Below are 24,117 nucleotides of genomic sequence, written 5' to 3'. Positions count from 1 at the left end.
CACTGTGTGTGTATTGTTGTAGCACAGATTATGACAACAGAGAAATTATTTGCAATGCTAAAAAATGGAAACAACCTAAAGATCAACAAAGGGGAATTGTTTAAATGAACTAGGTAGACTTATATATTATGTCAAAAAAGTAGGGAGAGAGAAAGTTTTCAGGAATGGTTCAGTAAAATGCATCCTCAGTTCTGCAGTTGAAATTATTTGCAGTCACTATTCTGGAAAGTTTCCAATTAGGTAGAACTCAACCTTTATCCCAGATGCTGAATGCAGGAAAAGGGCTCTAACAGCTTACAGGAAGTCCAGGAGGTACCCATCACCACAAGTCATCCATTACCTTCATGAATGACTGGTTCCACAGCTCCAAAGTGAACTTAATCTGTGACTCTTATCATGGTCACACATCCTTTAAAGGCCAAGGAGTTGGGACCTCCCAGACCTAGGGAAGGCACTGTGGCTGCTGCTTCCCTTTGTCACATGGAAGGAGTCTTCCTGTCTCCTTGAGAAGATCCTTTCATGGCACTCTTTGTACAACAGGGTGGTAGTGGTCCCCAGGCAGCCCCCTAGGGAGGAAGCCTAGCATCTTCTCATTGTGGTGATGTAAGAATGGGACTTGAGGCTAGAGGGCATGGCTGTGCTTCCCAGGCCCATCTTTCACTATTGTAAAAATCGGTACTGCCAAGTGATAATATTTTGCTAATTTTTATTTTATTTCATCTATTTAAGATGATCATTAGCAACGCAGTTATTGATACATTACCTTCAAAACTATCATTTTTACTGATGTGCATTAGTTCATAAAAAAATATTGTGGGCTCCAAGTAACACCTATTTTTATGTTACAGTAAAAATATTATGGGCTCCAAGTAACACCTATTTTTATGTTACAGTAAAAATTGCTGTAATTAATATCTTGGTCAATATGTTTGGGTTTTTGTTTGTTTGTTTGTTTGTTTTTGCTTTGGTTGGATAATTTCCTCAGGAAATGGGTTAAGTGTTGACTGCCTCTAGTGGAAGACTAGAAGGATGTTGTAGTAATATATTTTTGCTTTCATGTTTTACATTAGCAAAAAAAAATGCATACATAAACTGTGCTGCAGACAAATAATGATCTGTTTGCTATACAACTGTTTAAAAGAATAAAGATTATGTAGGGCACCAAAGTAAAAACCCTGTGGTGAGGGGTAGACATGCAGCTTCCTGGGCCAGTGGGGGGTGGGAGTGGGTGGGAGGGATGGGTCACAGTCTTTTGGTGGTGGGAATGGTGTTTATGTACACTCCTAGTAAAATGTAGTCATATAAATCACTAGTTAATTAATATGAGAGGGGGAAAATTAATTGTATGTCCCAAAGTTTTTCAAAACACAAACTGAATCTTTTTAATGTATAGGCTGTGTAATTGATATGCAGACTCTCTCAAAAGCCTAGACCAAGTAGATCAGAAGCAACCAATAGCACAGCTATATACAAGATACTGGGTACTGTACAGCAAACCCTAACAAAAGGACTTTTCAAAGTTAACCCAATTACCAAATAATGTGATGATAACATTAACTATCGATCGTCTTTTTGAACCCTAAGACAGCAAGAACCTCACATCTCCACTATAGAGCCTCTACTTCCCCCAGTCCTGGAACCATTGGATAGGGCCCACTTTCCCGTATGCCGTATGCCTCTCCCAATCCATATCAAATAATACTGCATCTGCCGATCATAACCTAACCAACACAACAATTGCCACCTCAACATGCTTCACTTCAGACTGTGTCCAGAGACTTCACGTGTGGAATGACAACCCTTCAGCTTCATTACTTGGGTGAGACCTTTCCTTTCATAGTATACTCTAATTCCATCTCAGGTGGTTCACTTTCTAACAAAGTCCCAAAACCTAGATATACACCAGTTTTTGTGTGAGAGAGCATATGTTCACATGTATCCGTAAACTACTGCAAAATATATACCTGAAAGCAGAAGTACACTAGAGTTTGCAGTGAGTACCCCCCCCAACACTTCCTCTCCACTATTCCAAGCTTTGGGTCCATGATTGCTCAACAATTTGTTTGGCTTTGTATGTTAACTCTCTTTTCAGTCACCAGGTTCCAGATGTCATCAGGATGCCGGCCAGGCTTCCCTGGACTGAAGACCCCACCAATGTGTCCTGGAGCTCAGCTTCCCCAGAGACACACCCTACTAGGGAAAGAGAGAGGCAGACTGGGAGTATGGACCGACCAGTCAACGCCCATATTCAGCGGGGAAGCAATTACAGAAGCCAGACCTTCTACCTTCTGCAACCCACAATGACCCTGGGTCCATGCTCCCAGAGGGATGGAAAATGGGAAAGCTATCAGGGGAGGGGGTGGGATATGGAGATTGGGTGGTGGGAATCCTGTGGAATTGTACCCCTCCTACCTTATGGTTTTGTTAATTAATCCTTTCTTAAATAAAAAAGAAAAAAAAAAAGAATAAAGATTGTGGTCTGAAAAGTGGTAGATGCAGTTGAACACACATGTTGCCATGCACAAGGACATGGGTTCAAATCCCCAGTCCCCACCTGCAGAGTAGAAGCTTCATGAGTGGTGAGGCAATGCTATGGTTGTCTGTCATTCGCTTTTCCTCTCTATCTCCTACTTCTCAGTTTCTTTCTGTCCTATCAAGTAAAATAAAGAAATAAACAAGCCTATAAAACAAATAATATGAATTATATGTAATATCCAGGTAGAAACAATTAAAATTCCCAGCAATTAATAAACAAAATGTGATGAACTACCCATATCACGTAGTATCATTCAACTGTAAACAGGAATGAAGTTCTGGTTCATTTGGAACTGTCGATGAAACTTGAGGACATTTTGCTAAGTTTAAGTACCAGAATCAAAAAGGCCATATATATATATATTAGATATTTACTTATTTTCCTTTTTGTTCCCCTTGTTGTTTTATTGTTGTAGTTATTATTGTTGTTCTTGATGTCATCGTTGTTGAATAGGACAGAGAGAAATGGAGAGAGGAGGGAAAGACAGAGATGGGAGAGAAAGATAGACACCTGCAGACCTGCTTCACCGCTTGTGAAGTGACTCCCCTGCAGGTGGGGAGCCGGGGGCTTGAACTGGGATTCTTGCGCTTTGTGCCACTTGCACTTAACCTGCTGCACTGCCGCCAGACTTCCCAAAAGGCCATATATTGTAGGGCTCAACTTATATGAAATGTCTAGATTAAGCAAATCCGTTGAGCTAAACAATAGCATATAAGCAATTACTAGGTAGAAGATAACTGAGTGGACAGATAGAGGGGGAGATAAGGAATGACTGCTGAAGACCACAAGATTTCTTTATGGAATGATGAAATTGTTCCAAAATTAGTAGTGATAGCTACATAACTATATGAATATACTAAAATCCTCTGAGTTATGTACTATAAAAGAATAATTTTATGTGATGTACATTATAGCTGAATTAACAAAAAGGAATGAAGATGACACTGATACAACCTACTATTCATTAAAAAAAAAAAAAAGCAAGGCACAGGATGGCATCTGTAAAACAGTATTTTGTGAGTCCTCCACACCATGGTTGAGCTCATGAGGCTTCCCAGGGAGTGTGTGGGCCGTACTCAGCAGTGCATTTTGACAAAAAAAGCAGATCACTTCTTTCTCAAAGGTAGAGTACCTGCAGGGCACCAGGTGCAGAGTGTTTAGCGATTTCTGTGTAAAGTGTAATCATTTTAGATAACAAAGCTGAGAGATAAGAGGTACAAGGGATTTGCTATGTTAAATACCAAGGCTGTGCCAGGAGTCAAACCCAAGCCTCTGTAACTCCAGAGAAGACAAATAAGAGGTTTGAAGGCTAGTCTTCAATTTCATTTGTAGACAATGACTGATCGGCTAGTCACAGAGGCTTCTTTTTAAGAGTAGATAGTTTATAAGACCACCAGATTGTGAATTTACCCCCAAGAGGTTTAATTTACCCTTTTTAAATTTTTACTTTATTTTTTTTCCCAGAGAAAATCATAAGAACATGGTATCGCTGGAACTAGGAGATCAATTTCTTGAATGGGTTGTATGACCAGTAGTACTGCAGAGGCAGAGCCTACAAGGGACCTTGGTTTTGGCAATAAAGATTTTCCTTGAGGGAGGCAGTTGCAGAGACCAATTGAAGACAGCAGCTTCATCTGTCCTCCCACTGCAGAATGAATAGGAGGTAAAGGTGAGAGGACTGTGGGTCTATTTGTTTTTGTTTTGTTTTATTTTTACCAGAGTACTGCTCATCTGTCTTTTTTCCCCTTTATTGGGGGATTAATGTTTTACATTCAACAGTAAATACAATAGTTTGTACATATATCACATTTCCGTTTTCCACATAACAATACAACCTCTACTAGGTCCTCTGTCATCCTTTTCCAGGACCTGCACTCTCCCGCTCCCCCAACACACTCCAGAGTCTATTACTTTAGTGCAATACACCAACTCCAGTCCACTTAGTGTTTTCTCTTCTGATCTTGTTTTTCAATATCTGCCTGTGAGTGAGATCATCCCATATTCATCCTTCTGTTTCTGACTTATTTCACTTAACCTGGTTTCTTCAAACTCTATCCAAGATGGCCTGAAAACGGTGAAATCACCATTTTTAATAGCTGAGTAGTATTCCATTGTGTATATATACCACAACTTGCTCAACCACTTATCTGTTGTTGGACACCTGGGTTGCTTCCAGGTTTTGACTATTACAAATTGTGCTGCTATGAATGTAGGTATACACAAATCTTTTTGGATGGGTGTGTTGGGTTCCTTGGTTTATGATTTTTTATTTGAAGACAATTGGAAGGGGATTTCAGGAAGTTCATCTTGCCCCAGACTAGGTCTTTACTACCAGCTGGTAATATTTTGCTAAGCTTCTAGCTGAGACTTTGATGATACTCATCTTATCTCTTTTCTTATGGGGTATGGAAGAATAAGTCCATGGTCTCTCATTGGCCTGATACCACTGAGTTGCCTGTGTGGAACAATTTTCATTTTACTTTATATATTATACTTATACTTTTATTCATTTTTAAGTTTACTTTATTTTATGTGAGTTTACTTTATTTTACACTCTGACAGATGTAGCACTGGAGATTGAACCCGTAGCCTTTGGCATACAAGTCCTGTGCTTGAGTCATTTCCCTGGATTCTATTTATTATTATTGTTATTATTTTTACCAGCTCTGATCTATGGTGGTGCAGGGAATTGAACCTGGGACTTTGAAGCCTCAGGCATGAGAATCTGTTTGCGTAACTATTATGCTATCTACCCTTTCCCTATTTATTATTTTTAAAAACATACCAGGGAGGGGGCAAGGTGGTGGTGCACCTGGTTGAGCACATATGTTACAATGCACAAGGATCCAGGTTCAAGCCCCTGGTCCCCACCTGCAGAGGGGAAAGCTTCACAAGTGGTGAAACAGGGCTGCAGGTGTCTCTCTGTCTCTCTCCCTCTCTATCTCCCCCTTACTCTCAATTTCTGGCTGTCCCTATCAAATAAATAAAGATTTTATATATATATATATATATATATATATATATATATATATATATATATATGCCAGGAATGAATCCAGGGATTTGTGTAATACCACTGAGTGACCTCCCCAGGCCAGTTTCTTTATTATTTATTTTAGGAAGTGGGGGGAGAAGGGGCCTGGTGGTAGCACAGTGGGTTGAGCGCACATGGTGCAACGTGCAAGGACAGGCCTAAGGATCCTGGTTAGAGTCCCCAGCTCTCCACCTGCAAGGGGGTCACCTCACAAGTGGTGAAGCAGGTCTATAGGTGTCTATCTTTCTCTCCCCTTCTCTGTCTTCCCCTCCTCTCTCCATTTCTCTCTGTCCTATCCAACAACGAATTGCGTCAACAAGGGCAATAATAATAACCACAACGAAGCTACAACAAGGGCAACAAAAGGGGGAAAAAATGGCCTCCAGGAGTGGTGGATTCATGGTGCAGGCACTGAGCCCAGCAATAACCCTGGAGGAGGAAAAAAAAAAAAGAAAAGAAAAAGAATAGGGGGGTGGGGGAGATACATACATAGAAAGGGAGAAACACTAAAACATTTTTCTACCAAACACGATGCTCCCATGTGGTGCCAGGGCTTGAATTCAGGGCCTTGCTCATGGAATGGCTTGCACTTTACTGGATGAACTATCTCCTGATGGCCACCAGAATGCTGCTGCTCTACCATCCCTGGGATTCCCTTGTTTACCTGGTGCCAGTCATGATGCTTCCTTGTAATGCCAGGGACTTGGTAGGGCATACACTGTGCCCTCTGAGCCATCTCCTGACCCTCCATCCCTTTACCTCTTGATGGAAGTATTTCAGTTGTTCCTGACTGGTTTATTATGCTGCCTGAATATTCCATGCTCCTTCACAAAGCTGCACTGCCTGTTGTTTCTAATTAGAGAACTTTTCCTGCCTAACATTTACTCAAATTCCTACTTACTTGTCATAACTCAGCTTATATGTCTTTTCCTTATTACATCACCTTCAGATGTCACTGCCTTTGTAACAATATTAGCAATATTAATACTAGTAGTGAGTTCTGACTATATGTTTTTCAATCTTTAAACATTGAAGTCCTTATTCTTTTTTAATTCATATGGGAATTATGCAGTAAGAAGATAATTATTTAATCCAGGCAATGACAGTGTGTGTGTGTGTGTGTGTGTGTGTGTGTGTGTGTGTTTCTGATGGAGAAACCAACTCAGTAGAGTTAGGAAATCTTCCCAAAGTCTCACAACCAGGATGTGAAGAAACAGGTCTTTCTGACTCCAAAGTTCATACTTCCCCCTTACATCACATCCACTCGCTTACATCAATCACCTTGAATGGCAAGTGTTGTTTGTCACTGTCTTTCCCATCGCTGGGTGAGTCCTAGAAGATCAGCTATGGATGATTTCAGGACTGTGATCCCTCTGTGCAGCACAAGGTCAGATTCCAAGAAGCCAATCCTAAAAGTCTAAGAGGAGCAAATTGTTCCATTTGCGGGCACTCAGCCTAGAAAGTGGAAGCAGTATATTTGTCCTGTTCCTGTATTTGGGACAAGCCCTCTATCTTTCCTGGAAGGGCAGTGAAGGGGGCAGATCTTGCCTCCTTGAGGATTTGCAGATGTTTCCTGAGGCCCTGAGAGCATTTCTGGGTCTGAGCTGCCATTGCCAGGTCAAGTGAGCTGCTGGGAAAGGGACCTTCAGGGTTCTGTTGGTTTGAGTGTCAACAGCCACCCCTTAGCTGAGGAGAGCAAAATGATTAAGCAAGAAAGCTCTTTTTCTTTTTTTTTTTTTAATTTGGTTTGGATACAGAGAAATTGAGAAGTGGGGAGGGAGAGAAAGAGAGACACCTACAGCACTGCTTCACCACTTGTGAAACTTCTAACCTGTAGGTGGGGACCGGGGGGGCTTGAGCCCAGATTCTTTCAATTGGCAATATGTGTGCACAACAAGGCAAACTCCCACCTGACCCTGCAAAAAGACTTTTGAACTTGAGGCTCCAAGGTCCCAGGAAAGAGAGAGAGAGAGAGAGAGAGAGAGAGAGAGAGAGAGAGAGAGGCAACCAGCTCTAGTTAGTTCTGAAACATTAAGGCCAGTAGAGTCCCATGGAGGTTGGAAATTCTGTGACCAGCTCATTGGATTTGTGTTAGATGAAGCCCAGGGGGAGCTTTGCAGTAGAGATGGTGGGACCTGGTGATTGGTATGTCCACCTTGTAAACCAGTTTACAATTTAAATCTGTGGCCTTTGGGTAAACTTCTCCACTTTTCTCAACCATTTGTAATAGGGAAATGACTTCATTCTTAACATTTGTTTTCAATGTTATGGATAAAGGGAAACAATACAAACAGATTGGTATTTACCAGATTAGGCACTGAGTGGGAGAGATAGATTAGATGGGTCAAGCATATGGTGTTGGATGGAAAGTATACTTGCTGATCATAATGTAGTGTATTCAGATATTGATTTATAATGCTGTACACACATGAAACTTTTACATGGTGTTGTAAACCAAAATTACTTTAGTAAAGATGTATTTAAAAACAAAGGATATCATGCATGTACAATTCTTTTTTCCCTAAATTTTACTTATATTTTTACTTATATTACTTATATTTTATATAATTTTACTTATATTACTTATATTTTCCCCTTTTAAAATATTTATTTATTTATTTATTTATTTATTTATGAGAAAGATAGGAGGAGAGAGATAGAACCAGATATCACTCAGAACAAGATATCATAGGTCCTCCTGGACCTATTTATTAATTCATTATTGGATAGACAGAGAGAAACTGAGAAGGGGAGGGGGTAACAGGGAGACATCTGCCGCCCTGCACTAATGAAGCTTTCCCCCAGCAGGTGAGAATGAGGGGCTTGAACCTGGGCCCTTTCAGACTATAACATGTTCGCTCAACCAAACTCCCCACCACCTGTCCCTAATGCATGTGAAAGTCTTACCAGCACAGTGCCTGCACACATCAACAATGAAACGAATAATAATATTACTTATTAATAATTATTAAATTATTCGATATAAATTGTTATGACTTAGAAACTGGGACCTTAGGGCCTTAGGCATGAAAGTCTTTTGCACAACTTTTTATGCTACCTCCTCAGCCCCCAAAGTGAATACTTTTAAAATATATATTCATTTTATTTTGTATATATTAAATAGAGTTTCACATGAAACAAAGAGAACAACAGAGAGAAACAACCTAGAGCACTATTCTTGTGGCCTCAGCACTGGGAATCACACTGGGAACCTCAGGCAATTGAGCTATTTCTCCAGTCACTAAACAAAGAGTACTTTGTTTGTTTGCTTGTTATTAGAACATAGCCCAGTTTTGATTTATGCTGGTGTAGAGGACTGAACCTAGAACTTCAAAGCCTGAGATATAAATGTCTTTTGTATAGCCACTGTACTATTTTCCAGATCCAAGCAAGAGACTGCTTCCATATTAAACACTATTTGGGACCTCAAACATGAGACTCTATGAGTTCTTCTTTGTTTTTTGTTTTTTTTTAACCAGAGCACTGTTAAGCTCTGGCTTATGGTGGTGCGGGGGATTGAACCTGGGACTTTGGAGCCTCAGACATGAGAGTCTGTTTGCATAGCCATTATACTATCTACCCTCTGCCCAACTCTATGAGTTCTATCCCCAGCATTACATGTCTGGTTCTCGCTCTCTTTCTCCTTTTCCTCCTCTCTCAAAAATAAATAATTTTTTTTTAAGTCATGTTGTTGTGCGCAGGCCGCGGAGAGGGGGGGGGGTCCGGAGTGAAGAGGAAACACAAATCTTTATTTGCGCTGGCACCTCAGAGTTGGGTGCTAGAGAGGCAGGTTGGGCCACGTGGAGGTAGCGAAAATGGCTGCATCAAGCAGTAACCCTTCCTGCGTCTGAACACCGGTGTGAAGCACTGGCAAGAGAACGAGGTGCGGAAGAAGAAGGGTTTTTATAGGAGTAGCTTTAGCGAGAATGGGAAGGGGGAGGAGTAACCATAGCACTCCAGGATAGGATAATAACTCTCGTGAGAATGGGAGGGGGGAGGAGTAACCAAAGCACTCCAAATATCGCGGGGGAAATAGACAATGCCCTGAGGGCACAACATGGCTGAACAGGCTCTCCGAGAATGTCCCAACTCTCGGTGGGAACTAGCAGTAGCCTGAGGGGACAACATGGCAGATGTGACTGCAACGGCACAATTTCCCAGCAAAGTCAGAAAGCCTTTTGTTCTATAGGGATTGTTTTATTCATGTATTGAATATAATTTTTTATTAGTGATTTAATAATGATTTACAAGATTATGAGACTATAGAATATAGTTCCACACCCCACAGACCACCAAAGTTCTGATCCCCTCCCAATCATACTCCATAGTTTTCAGAAAGTCTTAGAGACAGTTTGGCTACACAGGGATTATTTCACTTACATTACGTAAGTGCATGAATAAAAAAAAAAAAGGAGAGTTTCCTCAGTGGGTGTAACACATTTCTTCCATGTGTGAGAACTATGGTCTCATCCCTGGCACTGTGTATGGCTGAACAGATCTCTAGTTTCTCTCACTCATGAACTAAATCTGAAAAATGGGGTTTATTTTAAGTTTAATTAAACCTTTCTTAAATTCTCCCAGTTTTCCTCTACTGATATTGGTGGAAGAAATTACTCTGTGTTGTTTGGGTTTCTAATATCTCCACTGCACACTCTTTGATATACAGTTTTTCATGTCTTAACAAGATTTATATTTGTCACTTTTAAGGCTGCTATGTTGTCCTTTCAAGTAAATGAGCCAGATTTTGTTTATCCACCTGCCATTTGGCATTGGGGCACCTCCAACTTTCTGCTATTATATACAATGCTGTCAGTCTTTATTTAAAGCAAACTTTGAAAATAATCTTTGAAAGTATTTCCTTAGAATCAGTTTCTAGGGAGCAGATTGAGGACCCAGAGGGTAGGAAGACATTTCCTTGCTCTTTTTATTTAAGCTCAAATAATCCTGAAGAAAGACAAAACTAGCTCACAGAATTTGCCTATTTCTCCTGATATGAATGTGAAAGAAATACAGAGGCAGTGCCAGTGAGTTGACAAGACAATTTGCTGAGCTAGCAGAATTTTCTGGAAGGGACTGGAGCTCCCCCCCGCCCCGAAAACATTCTCAACTGAGATTCTAGTCTTCTGACTATTTATTCAGAACTATCCTACCTTCCCTTCCAGCCTGCCCCAAGTGTTCAAGCAAGAGTTTTATATTGCTAATTAGCATGGAGCTTTCTATAATCTTCCAAGAGACAAATCCCAGTGATAGATAAAAAGAGATGTTTTACCTGAACCAGGTGAGATGCTTGGTGGAAGGAGCACTGCATACACCCATCAACCTGCCCATTCAGAGGTACTCAAGCCCTTCCACCCCAACTGGTTGGCAGATGAGTGAAATCACACAATCATAGATGCATTCCTTTGGCTCAGGACTTTGACTCCTGGGAGAAAAGAGTTACTTATACTCCAGGGAGAACCATTAATCAGAACTGACTGAGAATAAAGTGGAAGGGGAAGAGTATGCAAAGCCTCCCCCCTCTACCCTGGCCAAGATTCTAGAAGCAAGAGAAAAATAACCCCCTGAAACAGTTGAAGTTCAGGGTGCAGTCTCTCACAAAAAGTCTTCGAGTTGAGACTTTTTTTCCCCCTAGTTCCCTCTCACAGACAAGGGTCCCTCAAGAAAGCAGTGTACCTGGGGGAACTGCAGATAAGTCTTCTAAGAGAGACCGGGGGGGTGGGGGAGACTGGTCTATGTGCCAGCTTCTACCTGAAATGCTTTTCATTTTATTACCAAAAAAAAAAAAAGGTTTGCAGCGCTGGGGAATGAACCCAGGGACTCACAGACCCACCTCTCTGGCCCAATTTTCTATATTTTCTGAAAGAGTGAGAGAAATGAGAGGAAGAGCTAGAGAGAGAGAATAAGAGAGAGAGATTTTTTTATTTATAAAATGAAAAACATTGACAAGACCATAGGATAAGAAAGGTACATTTCCACACAGTGCCCACCCCCAGAGCTCCATATCCAATCCCCTCCCTTGATAGCTTCCCTACTGTTTATCCCTCTGGGAGTATGGACCCAGGATCATTGTGGGGGGCAGAAGGTGGGAGGTCTGGCTTTTGTAATCGCTTCCCTGCTGAACATGAGCATTGGCAAGTCGGTCCAGAGAGAGAGAAAGAGAGAGAGAGACTAAGCAACACTCCAACCACCATGTAATTCTCACTTTTTTGATCTAGGTGCTGTCCATGGTGCTCTCGTGCAGTACTGGATTAAAACCTGGATGCTTTGTAGAGAAAGCATGTACTCTACCACTAACCCAGCTCTTGGCCCCAATTTAAAAAAAAAATTTATTACTAGTGACTTACAGTTGTTTCCCAAATTATAAGAATTTAGGGGTATGTTTTCACATTCATAAATGTGCTTGTGATTCAACATACCTACCACCAAAGTCCTGAGTCATGTCCCTTCCCTTTGAAAATCACCCTAGTTTTTCTCACTAAGTCAGACATAGTTTGGTTACAGTTTATTTCACAAATTCATTTGTTTCAGTTATGAGTTGAACCATACAATATCTTTTGCCTTTACTTTATTTAACATAAATACATCCAGTTTCATCCACTTTTTACAATTTTTGTTAATTACAAAATAGTATTTGTTAATTACATTTTTGTTAATTACAAAGTAGTATTTCAATGAGTATATAACCCTTTAAAAAAATTTTTTTTACATTTATTTGTTTTCCCTTTTGTTGCCCTTGTTGTTTATCTTGTTGTTGTTATTTATGTCATTGTTGTTGGATAGGACAGAGAGAAATGGAGAGAGGAGGGGAAGACAGAGAGGGAGTGAGAAAGATAGACACCTGCAGACCTGCTTCACCGCCTGTGAAGCGACTCCCCTATAGGTGGGGAGCTGGGGGCTCGAACCGGGATCCTTATGCCAGTCCTTGCGCTTTGCGCCACCGGCGCTTAACCTGCTGCGCTATGCCCGACTCCCATAACCCTAACTTTTTATCCAATTGTAAACAAATTTCCCATTCATTAGAATCTTCTCCACCCTGCTGTTTCTCCCACACCTACCTTCTTCCTCTCTTGCAGCCTTAAATTTGTTAATGTGAACTAGTGTGTTTTTATTTTATTTTGCTTTGTGCATTCATCTGCTTTCCTTCCTTCCTTCCTTCCTTCCTTCCTTCCTTCCTTCCTTCCTTCCTTCCTTTCTTTCCTTATTTCTTTCTTTCTCTTAAGATTTATTTAAAGAGAGGGAATAGGACCAGAGCACCACCTTCGCCATAGGTGATACTGGGAATTGAACCTGAAGTTTTAAGTTTGCCAAGCAAACTACCTGATAAGCCATGCCCTAGCCACCATTTTTTTTTCCTCTAGGGTTATTGCTGGGGCTCAGTGCCTGCACCACAAACCCACTGCTCCTGGAGGCTATTTTTCTCATTTTGCTACTCTTGTTGTCATTGTTGGATAGGACAGAGAGAAATCGGGAGGGAAGGGGAAGGCAAAGAGGGGGAGAGAAAGATAGACACCTGCAAACCTGCTTTACTACTTGTGAAGTGACCCCCCTGAAGGTGGGGAGTCAGGGGCTCGAACCAGGATCCTTACACCAGTCTTTGCACTTTGTGCCATGTGCACTTAACATGCTGCGCTATTGCCTGACCCCCCCCCCCATTTTTGTTTTCTTATACCACCTGTGCCTAATCCGCTGTGCTACCACCCGACTCCCTTTTGTTTTCTTACATAGCATATAAAGGGCATTACACTTGGCTGAACCACATCCCAGCATATCTTTTCTTTTTTTAACCATTCACACACAACACGAACATCACACACACACACACACAACACGAACATCACACACACACACACACACACACACACACACACACACACATTTACCAAAGCACTGATCAGCTCTGATTTATGGTAGTGCAGGGGATTAAACCTGGGGCTTTGTAGCCTCAGGCATGACAGTGTCTTTGCATAGCCATTATGCTACCTACCCCACTCCCAGTACATCTTCTTTATCAAACCAACTATTCGTGGGCACTTAAGTTGTTTGCCTGTCTGAACTACTGTGAATATTACTGCAATAAACACTGGGGTGAATATCACTCTTCAAGTTAATGATTTCGTCTTCTTTGGATAGATACCCAGCAGTGTAACAGCCAAATCCTTTGGTGGTTTTATTTTTAGTTATAGCCCTCTCCAGGTTGTTTGGGCTGTGGTGAATATTTCTCCAGTGACCTTCTCCTGGTCACATGGTGCGAGTGCCTGGCCTTCGCCATTATCAGCACAGTGATGCTGCCATGCCTGCTGTGTTGTGGCTCTGCTTCTCTGGAAATGGAATCAGCACCTCAGTTTAGCCTCTAGCCAAGCCCAGAAGTGCAGAAGGTTGAGACTCAGACCTCGACTTTCTCTCAAATTTTATGTCCTTCCATTCTTCCCTCAATTATCATGTTCTGTTCCTTCTGGATTTTCTCTTTCCCCAGCACTCCTTTCCAGGTGACCTGTCACATACTGCTTCCTCTTTTTAGATCTTTCCAAGCTTACCTCCTGTCCTCATTCAGATCTCAGTTCCAGGAGCGACTTTTCCAAGAGGTTTTGCTGCCTTGATGTCTTTCTATAGCCTCTGATCAATCTGATTTTTCATCTTTTTTGCCATCAAGGTGATCACTGGGGCTTCATGTCTGCATAACCCCAATGTTGCTGGTACACTGTATGCAGGGCTGCTCTGGTTCCGCATCACTGGGTCTGGTCATTTTTCTCCTAAGTGAGATGTGTCTATTAGCTTGGCAGGGAGAGAACCCTGGCTGGGCTGCATGCAGAGCTGGTTTCCACCAAACTCATCATTTCACCTCTGTGACATCTGCATCTGGACTGCCTCCTACACAAATGTGCAAAGCAACAAACTTGGTCTGGGGGCCTCCTAGCAGATGAACTAGATGAAAGTGTAGAAATTCACAGAATCAGGGAGAGGGAGATAGCATAATGGCTATGCAAAAAGAGTTTCTTGCCTGAGGCTCTGATTTCCCAGGTTCAATGCCCTATAATACCATAAGCTAGAGTTTATAACACACATACACACACACACATCTTCCTAATTAAAATAAATAAAGATTAGGGGTCGGGTGGTAGTGCAGCAAGTTAAGTGTACATGGCACAAAGTGCAAGGATCGGCGTAAGGATCCCGGTTCAAGCCCCCAGCTCCCTGCTAGCAGGGGGGTCGATTCACAGGCAGTGCAGGTCTGCAGGTGTCTATCTTTCTCTCCCCCTCTCTGCCTCTCCTCCTCTCTCCATTTCTCTCTGTCCTATCTGGCAACAACAACATCAATGACAACAACAATAATAACCACAACAACTATAAAACAATAAGAACAACAAAAAGGGGAAAAAATGGCCTCCAGGAGCAGTGGATTCATGGTACAGGCACTGAGCCACAGCAGTAACCCTGTAGGCAAATAAATAAATAAATATTTAAAAAGAAATTCACAGAATAAGATTTTAGTTTGGCAAAAAAAGAACTTTTGTAGAGAGTTGGCGGGATGCAGGGGCAATAATGTCCCCAGTGACCTGGTCCACTCACCACTCACGGTCTCTGTAAGGCCTGCCTGCCAGCCCACAAGGTCATGTGCTTACTGGCTCTTGGAACTATTCCCTAGCATAGAAACTGGGGACTCTGCATTGCAGAGGAAATAGGATCAGCCAATCTTGGTCTGCCATTCCATCTCCAATTTCAGGTGTTTAATCCACCTCCTGCGGACTGCAAGTCCTCCAGGAGGAGAAGATGACAGACTCAGTTAAGATGCTAATGGAAGGTGGCAGAATAGTTCACTGGGATAGTGCATTGTTTTGCCATGTGCATGAGCTAGGTTCAAACCCAGCTCCTATGGCATAGAAGGAGGCTTCAGTGCTATAGCTTCTTTACTTCTCTCTCTCTCTCTTTTTAATTTTTTTTTTTTTTTTTACCAGAGCACTGCTCAACTCTGTCTTATGGTGGTATGGGGGATTGAACCTGGAACCCTGGAGCCTCAGGCATGAAAGTCTTTTTTTCATAACAATTACATGATCAACCCTCACTCTGTCTCTGTCTCTCTGCCTCTCTGCCCCTATCTGAAAAAGCCTGTAGGGATGAAGCCCTGAGGATGACCCCCCCAACTTTCTTTGTATTTTTTATTATTCTTTTTAAAAATATTTTTATTGGTGGGTCTACAGTACAAGTGTTGACACATGTGTAGTTTCTTATCTCTCCATGATAGATGTCTGTCTGCAAAACATTCTCATGCCAACTTAGGTCCTTTTTCACCACCATGCAGTCCCCTCCCTGCCCTTCTTCCTTGGAGTCCTCTGCTTTGGTGCAATACACCAAACCCTTTTTAAAAGATGCTAATGGAGAAGGATGACAGAGGACCTAGTGGGGGTTGTATTGTTATATGGGAAACTGGGAAATGTTATGCATGTACAAACTATTGTATTTACTGTTGAATGTAAAACATTAATTCCCCAATAACAAAATTTAAAAAAAGATGCTAATGGAGAACTAGAGCCCGAGCTTGGTGATCCACAGCACCAGTACAGGCTAGTGACCACATCAGCCACGCCCAGTGCTTGCTCAGCATTAGAGACTGAGTATTTGAGTCAGGAATGCAGCACCTAGAATATGGGTTATAGGCCTGGCTGTACTGCCAAGTCATTGCGTCAGCTTCACTGTGTCCTCTTCTTTCCTGAGATTCAAGTTTTTATTATTATTTTTCCTCTCTCTCCTTCTCTTCCTCCCTTCTTTTCACCCTCCCTCTTTTCCTTCATTCCTTCCATTCTCCCCCCACACTTCTCTCCTTCCATTCCTCCTTCCCCACCCTTCCTCTCCCCTTTTTTCCCCCCTCTCTGGGTTATCGGTGGGGGCTTGGTGCCTGCATTAGAAACCCACTGCTCTTGGCAGACATCTTTTGTCCATTGTTATTGTTGGATAGGACAGAGAGAAATTGAGAGAGGAGGGAAATCAGAGAGGGGGAGAGAAAGATAGACACCTGCAGACCTGCTTCACAGATTGTGAGGCGACCTCCAGGCAAGTGGGGAGCCAGGGGCTCAAAACAGGGTCCTTGTGCAGGTCCCTGAGCACACTATGTGTGCTTAACCTAGCACTCTACCGCTGCCTCCCTCTTCCTTTCTATCTTAATGCCGTGCTGCTGCTGAACAATCAACCTGCTCAATTATTATTCCACATTTTTATCATTTTATTTTCTGGACACAAGAGTTTCCATGCCTGCATGATTCTACTGTCCCCTGTAGAATTTTTTCCTTTATTTTTAGGTAGAGGCAGAGAGGGAAAGAAAGAGCAGAGACAGCCCAGTACTGTTCCACTGTTCCTGAAGCTTCCCCGGGTACTTCCATGTGGTGCTGAGGTTCAAGAGCTGGTCCTCAGCAGGGTGAAGTGTGTACTCTCCCAGGTTCATTGACCCTGCTCCTTATTCTGTATACTTAGAGATAGATAGAGAGAAAGTAACAGAAAGAGACACCAGAGTAGTACTTTACCACATAGAGAGCTTGACGTGTTTTTGTCCTGGGTGCTGTTTCTGGTGCTCCCATGTGGTGCTGGGAATCAAACCCAGGACCCCATGCATGAAAGTCATGTGCTCTTCCACAGAACCACATTACCAACTCCATGCCCTGGTGTTTCTGGAAACGTGAGAATGCTTGGGTTGGGTTAAACCTGCATACATGTTGAGACATTTTTCCCAGGGGGCCGGGTGGTGGCACATTGGGTTAAGCACACATAGTACTAAGTTCAAGGACCCGTGCAAGGATCCCAGTTCCAGCCCCTACCTACCTGCCTGCAGGGGTGTCACCTCACAAGCAGTGAAGCAGGTCTGTAGGTGTCTATCTTTCTCTTTCCCTCTCTATCCCCCCATCTCTCTCAATTTCTCTCTGTCCTGCCAGTAAAAAAATGGGAAAAAAATTCAGCCAGGAGCAGTGGATTCACAGTGCCGGCACTGAGCCCCAGTGATAACCCTGCTGGCAAAAAAAAAAAAAAAGACATTTTTCCTATAGCCAGGTACAACATTCTAGGAACCTACCAGTGGAACATCAGACTGAAAACCATGGACCCATAATTCCCACAGCTTGTGGCCAGGCTCCAATTCATCAGCAGCTCTTTTTTTTTTTTTTTTTTAGTTGGCACACTGGCACAGTACCATCATTATCAGCAGTCTCCTCAGCATGTCTATTTAGTCACAGCTTTGGTTGGGTTGATGACATCAGCAGATTATCTGTCAGTGGATGGAGCCTGAGATTCCCATCTCAAGAGACAAAAGCTGAATCTAATTCAGAGTTAACTTGGAGACTGTCTGTGCCTCACACCTCAGGTTGGTGTATACTTCCAGAAGGCAAGAGAGGGACTCTGCCTCTCTTGAACAGCATAAGGACTCCTTGGGCAGCATTTATCCCACTTGCCTGAGTGAGGCAGTCCCAAGCAGGGTCTCTATATGACACTGAGGCTGGAGTGGGAAGGGGATGGGGGGGGGGAGACTTTTCATGCTGTGCTTGTGTTCATTTCAGACGTTCCATAACTTACATGAATTTCCTAAACTCATCTGATTTATTTGATGCATGGGGACTTAGGAAAAATAGGAGTACCTAGCAGTGGTTTCCTGGGACCACTCTCTTATCCTGAGACAGCTTGTTCTTTCATTCTGTAGGGTTATTTTATTTTATTTTTTATTTATTTATTTTCCCTTTTGTTGCCCTTGTTGTCTTTTTTTTAATTGTTGTTGTAGTTAATATTGTTGTTGTTATTGTTGATGTTGTTCGTTGTTGGATAGGACAGGGAGAAATAGAGAGAGGAGGGGAAGTCAGAGAGGAGTAGAGAAAGATAGACACCTGCAGACCTGCTTCACCACCTGTGAAGTGTCTCCCCTGCAGGTGGGGAGCAGGGGGCTCGAACCGGGGTCCTTGCTGGCCAGTTCTTGTGCTTTGCGCCAGGTGCACTTAACCCGCTGCACTACTGTACGACTCCCTCTGTTGGGTTCTTGTAGGAAGGTGAGGCACAGAAAGTTCTCAATAGTTAAATAAACATTTCCCAAGCAGCTCTTCTGTCTGAGCTAACTCCAAGTTAAGAACTAGTGATTACAAATAAATCATTAACTATTTTAATGCTTGGTATAATATATATCTACACGGAGTCCAGCTTCTCAGAGCAACAAGCTTTTCATGTAACATAAAACTTCTAGATCACCACCAACAGAGATGATACACTACCTTTAGAGGAATATCCATCTTGTGTTAAAAGGAAATAAATACTAAAAGCTTTACAAATGAATCAGATGTATTCTCTTCTTTCAAAGAGTTTGGATATCTGCATTCACCTTTCTGAACTATGTTTCTGAAAACTAGGGTTAATCATCCCTATTGAGGACTATTGGAAAGATACCTAGTTCAATTTAGATATCAGAGAAACAATGAATGATATTCTTTTTATTTTTATTATTTTTTTTTGCCTCCAGGGTTATCACTGGGACTCGGTGCCTTCTCTATGAATCCACTGCTTCTGGTAGGCATTTTTTCCAATTTGTTGTTGTTGTTATTGTTGGATAGGACAAAGAAATCAAGAGAGAAGGGGAAGACAGAGAGGGAGAGAGAAAGATAGACACCTGCAGACCTGTTTCAATGCTTGTGAAGCGACCCCTCCCCCTTGCAGGTAGGGAGCCAGGGGCTTGAACCCAGATCTTTATGACATTCCTTGCACTTTGCACCATGTGAGCTTAACCCACTGCACTACCACCCAGCCCCCAACAATGAGTAATATATATTTTTTACAATGAGTAATATTCTAACACAAGTATGTTTCATGTGACATTTGTGATGCACTTATACTATAATTTATCAATTGTTTAAGTTTATTTATTTATTGCTACTGGGGTTATCTCTGGGGCTCAGTGCCAGCACTACGAATCCAACACTCCCAATGGCTATACCCCCCCCTCTTTTTTGCCTCCAGAGTTATTGCTGGGGCTTGGTGCCTGTATCACGAATCCACTGCTACTGGAACCCCCCCCCCATTTTCCCCTTTTGTTGCCCTTCTTGTTTTATCGTTGTTGTGGTTATTATTGTTGTTATTAATGTCGTAGTTGTCGGATAAGACAGAGAAATGGAGAGAGGAGGGGAAGACAGAGAGGGGGAGAGAAAGATAGACACCTGCAGACCTGCTTCACCACTTGTGAAGCGGGGCCCCCTGCAGGTCGGGAGCTGGGGGCTCGAACCGGGATCCTTACACTGGTCCTTTGCTTCACACCTGCTGCGCTACCGCCAGACCCCCCCCCCTTTTTTTTAACCTTCCTATTTCATTTGATAGGACAGACAGAAATTGAGGCAAGGAGAGATAGAAAAGGAGGGAGACAGACACCTCCAGACTTGCTTCGTTGCTCATGAAGCACCTGCCATGCAGGTAGGGACCTGAGGTCACTGAGCATGGTAATATGTGCACTCTACCACCCAGCCCCCATGAAATTCACTTTTAATCGATATCTTGTATTTTATCCAGCAACCTCAGCCTTGTCAACATTTGTCCAGAAATATTATGAGGCACAAAAAGAACAGAACAATATGTAAATTAAAAATGTATGAAAGTACTTTATAGTTTACAAAAAGTTCTATGTCAGCAAGAAGAGTTCGAATTACATTAGTTCAATGGGTAATATTCTCATTGAATTAATCAATTTTTTCAGAGTCAGGGCCTTGTATATGTACAATTTCACCACTCCTGTACCGTTTTTTATCCAGTCAGAGATGAGAGAAAGAGACAGAGAGGGAGTGATACCATAGCACTAGAGATTCCACTGGTGACACAGTACTTTCTATGTGGTGCTAGGGTTCTAATCTGGACCATGTGTGTAGCAAGACTTACATGTTACCTGGTGAGTTACTTCTCTGGTCCCCAGATGAGCAAGGTTCTCTTTCAGGCTCATGAGTCTGTTCTTATTACAGAGATTATTAGATATGAAGAGAAAAATCCAGTGCTATATACCAAATGAGCATTCTAGGCACAAATAGAGCCAGGAACAGCATTCATCAGAAAACCCTAGGGTTTGGGTTCAGGAAAACTCAGAGTAGGGTCCCACAGGATCTAAAGGTATCTTCATCTTCCTAATGCATCATCAGAAGTATAGTGCCTAGGATAATACCTATGATTCATCCTTGAGGATTAAAAAGACAGGAAGGGGACTGGGAGATGATTGTTTGGAAGGTAAAGCACATACCTTCCATAAGTGAGGTTAAGTCCCAGCACCTCATGGGAGCACCATGGATATCCATGTATTTTGGAGTTGTGCTGTGGTACTGCAGAGAGAGAGAGAGAGAGATATCATAATAAAGATACAAGAGGAACGCAGAAGTAACTCAGGAGTAGAACACGTGCATTTCATGTTTTGATCTCTTTTTTTAATTGTTGTTGTAGTTATTATTGTTGTTATTGATGTCATCGTTGTTGGATAGGACAGAGAGAAATGGAGAGAGGAGGGGAAGACAGAGAGGAGAGAAAGACACCTGCAGACCTGCTTCACTGCCCGTGAAGCAACTTCCCTGCAGGTGGGGAGCTGGAGGCTCGAACCGGGATCCTTCTGCCGGTCCTTGGGCTTTGCACCATGTGTGCTTAACCCACTGCGCTACTGCCCAACTCCCTTGATCTCTTTCTCACACACAGAGCATGGCAAATGTGTTAATAAAGGGACAGAAATGAACTGGATTTTAGAGGCCTGGAAACCAGGCCAGAACAGGAGGAATGAGAAAGTGTTTAACTTAGTGATCTGTGGAGTCAGAGCACATAAGTCATTGTCATCCCCATCTAGCATGGATCCTGCTTTCTGGAGGATGTTACTCCTATCCCAGGTAGCTTTTTTTTTTTTTTCCTTTGGTAAAGGATCCTAAGCAGAGTTTCCATTTTTGCCTGATAAAGAAGCAGAACACTCATAGCAGCCACAATTGTTGAGCATGGGGGAGCGGGGAGGTTGGATAAGTCCTTAGCATCCCTCTTGGCGTAGCTCTCCCCCTCTCCCTCTATGTACTCACAGTCAATAACCCAGAGGCAGTTCTCAGAAACCTTTGCTTCTCACAGATGGGGAGGCAGTTATTTAATAACAGTGATGATAATCTTCTCGGGGGCAGTACTTTATAGTATGAAAAATACTTTTTCATGTTATGTATCTCATCTCCCATCAGCTTCTATATCCATACACCCTATACTTTCTTTACTTGCCAACTTCTTAATGATTAACACTTTCCCACAGAGAGGCCATATAGTATGTGCTTATTTAGTCATTTATTTTGTTACTGCTACCACAGGTATATGGTAACATTCACTCCATTTTTCTTATTTGTTCACTAACGAAAGCTTTAAATTAGTGTTAATACATCTCTGTGAATGGAAAAGGACATCTAGGCCCAGAGTGAGTACATCAGCCTAGGGAGGTTAGCTTTTGTCCTAGGGACCACAGCCTGAAAGTACTGCATCCAGGTCCAGAGTAGATCAAGACTTTTCCCACTAGATCATTTCACCCTTGGAGGGTGATAGGCTCTGGCCAAGGAATAGGGCTTGGCTGATTCATAGAGTAATTGCCTAACCCAAACCCTAATTCCAGGGTTTCCATCATTACTTGCTCAAAAGAGTTGCCAGGACTCATGTAAGGATTACATCAATTTCCAAATTCCAGGCTGCACTTGAGACATTGAATACACACACACACACACACACACACACACACACACACACACACACACACACACACTGATCATAAGAAAAGTGCAATGATTGTATAAAAAAGAAAATTAGACCCAAAGGCCAGAGAGCAGGCCTAATCTCCCAGGACCCACTTCAGAGTGGTTCTAATTTAGTCCTGATGAAATGGGAAAGATGTGGTTTTCAGTTTCTTTATACCGCTGTGGCCTAATTTGGAAGATTTTGCCATTCCTGAGGTCTTGATCAGTCACAGTATCAGACTTGAGAGAGAAGACCCTGATTTCTTTAAAAAATTTTTTTTTATTATCTTTATTTATTTATTGGAGACAGCCAGAAATTGAGAGGGGAGGGGGTGACAGGCAGGGAGAGAGAGAGACACCTGCAGCACTGCTTCACCACTTGTGAAGCTTTCCCCCTACAGGAGGGGACCAGGGGCTCGAATCTGGGTCCTTGTGCACTGTAACATGTGTATTCAACCAGGTGCGCCACCACCCGGCCCCACAGATCCTGATTTCTTTTTTTAATATTTATTTATTTATTCCCTTTTGTTGCCCTTGTTTTATTATTATAGTTATTGTTACTGATGTCATCGTTGTTGGATAGGACAGAGGGAAATGGAGAGAGGAAGGAAAGACAAAGAGAGGGAGAGAAAGATAGAGGTGCAGACCTGCTTCACCGCCTGTGAAGTGACTCCCATGTAGGTGGGGAGTTGGAGGGCTTGAACTGGGATCCTTACTTCAGTCCTTGCTCTTTGTGCAGGTGCGCTTAACCCATTGCACTACCACCTGACTCCCCTAGACCCTGATTTCCATCATTTTTTAGAGTACTTCCTTGACCACTGGTAAAGGGCGGGTAGCAGGATACTTGTCCCTGTGATTCCAGGAGGAAAGCTTCTGGTGAGAAAGTCTGGGGGAATAAAGAGATCCCTAGACCAGAAATCAGAAGGGAATTGCTATGGGTGGGAAGACCCTTTGGTTTCTCAGCAGACTCTTCATACCTCACTGGCTTTCTGTAAGGAATGCTTTGAGTCTGATGGCCACTCAAGGATAAATGGGTTTGAATTTGACCTCAGCTCTGTCACTAGTGAGCACTGTGGGATTTTTATCAAGGTCTTTTCTTGGACTTAGTTTATCATGGATACACAGGTTTGCAGGTCTGTTCTCAAGCACCCTTCTAACTTTGATATTTGCTTTCTGTGACTTTTTTCAGAGAAACATTTCCTCTTATATATGGAGATTCCTTGTCTTCCAGCCCTCAGAAAACCAGCAAGAAAAGAACAGTTACCTCAAAATAGTTCAACATCTACCTATAATGTGAGATAATGTCCTTCTACTTGAATTAGCAAAGGATTTAAAGAGATAATGTACAAAAAGTGTTTTGTATTGATACCTGGTATATACTAAGTGCTCAGTAAAAGTCAGTCACAACTATTATTGCTACTACTACCACCACTACCACCACCATCTTTTCTTCAGAGTCACTGCAAAGCTCAAATGAGATAGTTGGGAAAAATCCTTTGTGGTTTTGTACCTCTAAGTAATCACCTTTATCATAATTACAGCAACCTAGGGGAAAGTTTTTGTGAAGCTCCAACCCATCTCTCCTTACAAATGGTTCAAATTCTTTACTCTACAGTCAACACTGATGACGAATGGGATTTTTGACTTGGTGCCCACTCAGAATGACATCTTTTAGTAGATCTCCAAGAACTGCAACAAATACTTTCTGGAGCTTATTTTAGCATCAGCTTATTCAAACAAGATTTCAACATTTAGCTTCATCGGGAAGATGTTTTGCAACTAAAGTGAGTTTACAATTTAAAGCTTTCTCCTCATCATCA

At 42.3% G+C, this 24,117-nt stretch overlaps 1 long non-coding RNA gene across 1 annotated transcript in view; it reads right to left on the bottom strand.

The window, feature by feature from the left end:
• The window catches only part of LOC132540908 (uncharacterized), a 34,945-nt gene that overhangs the window by 4,057 nt on the left and 6,771 nt on the right, over window positions 1-24,117 (bottom strand). Inside the window, exon 2 of the long non-coding RNA XR_009552083.1 lies at window positions 2,555-2,650. This is a non-coding gene — a long non-coding RNA (uncharacterized LOC132540908). The remainder of the gene's footprint in view (window positions 1-2,554; window positions 2,651-24,117) is intronic.

Source organism: Erinaceus europaeus, chromosome 10, assembly GCF_950295315.1.
Source record: "Erinaceus europaeus chromosome 10, mEriEur2.1, whole genome shotgun sequence".
NCBI classification, from domain to species: domain Eukaryota; kingdom Metazoa; phylum Chordata; class Mammalia; order Eulipotyphla; family Erinaceidae; genus Erinaceus; species Erinaceus europaeus.
The sequence above is the reverse complement of the archived record's forward strand: the minus strand, read 5'-3'. Positions and strand labels throughout refer to the sequence as shown.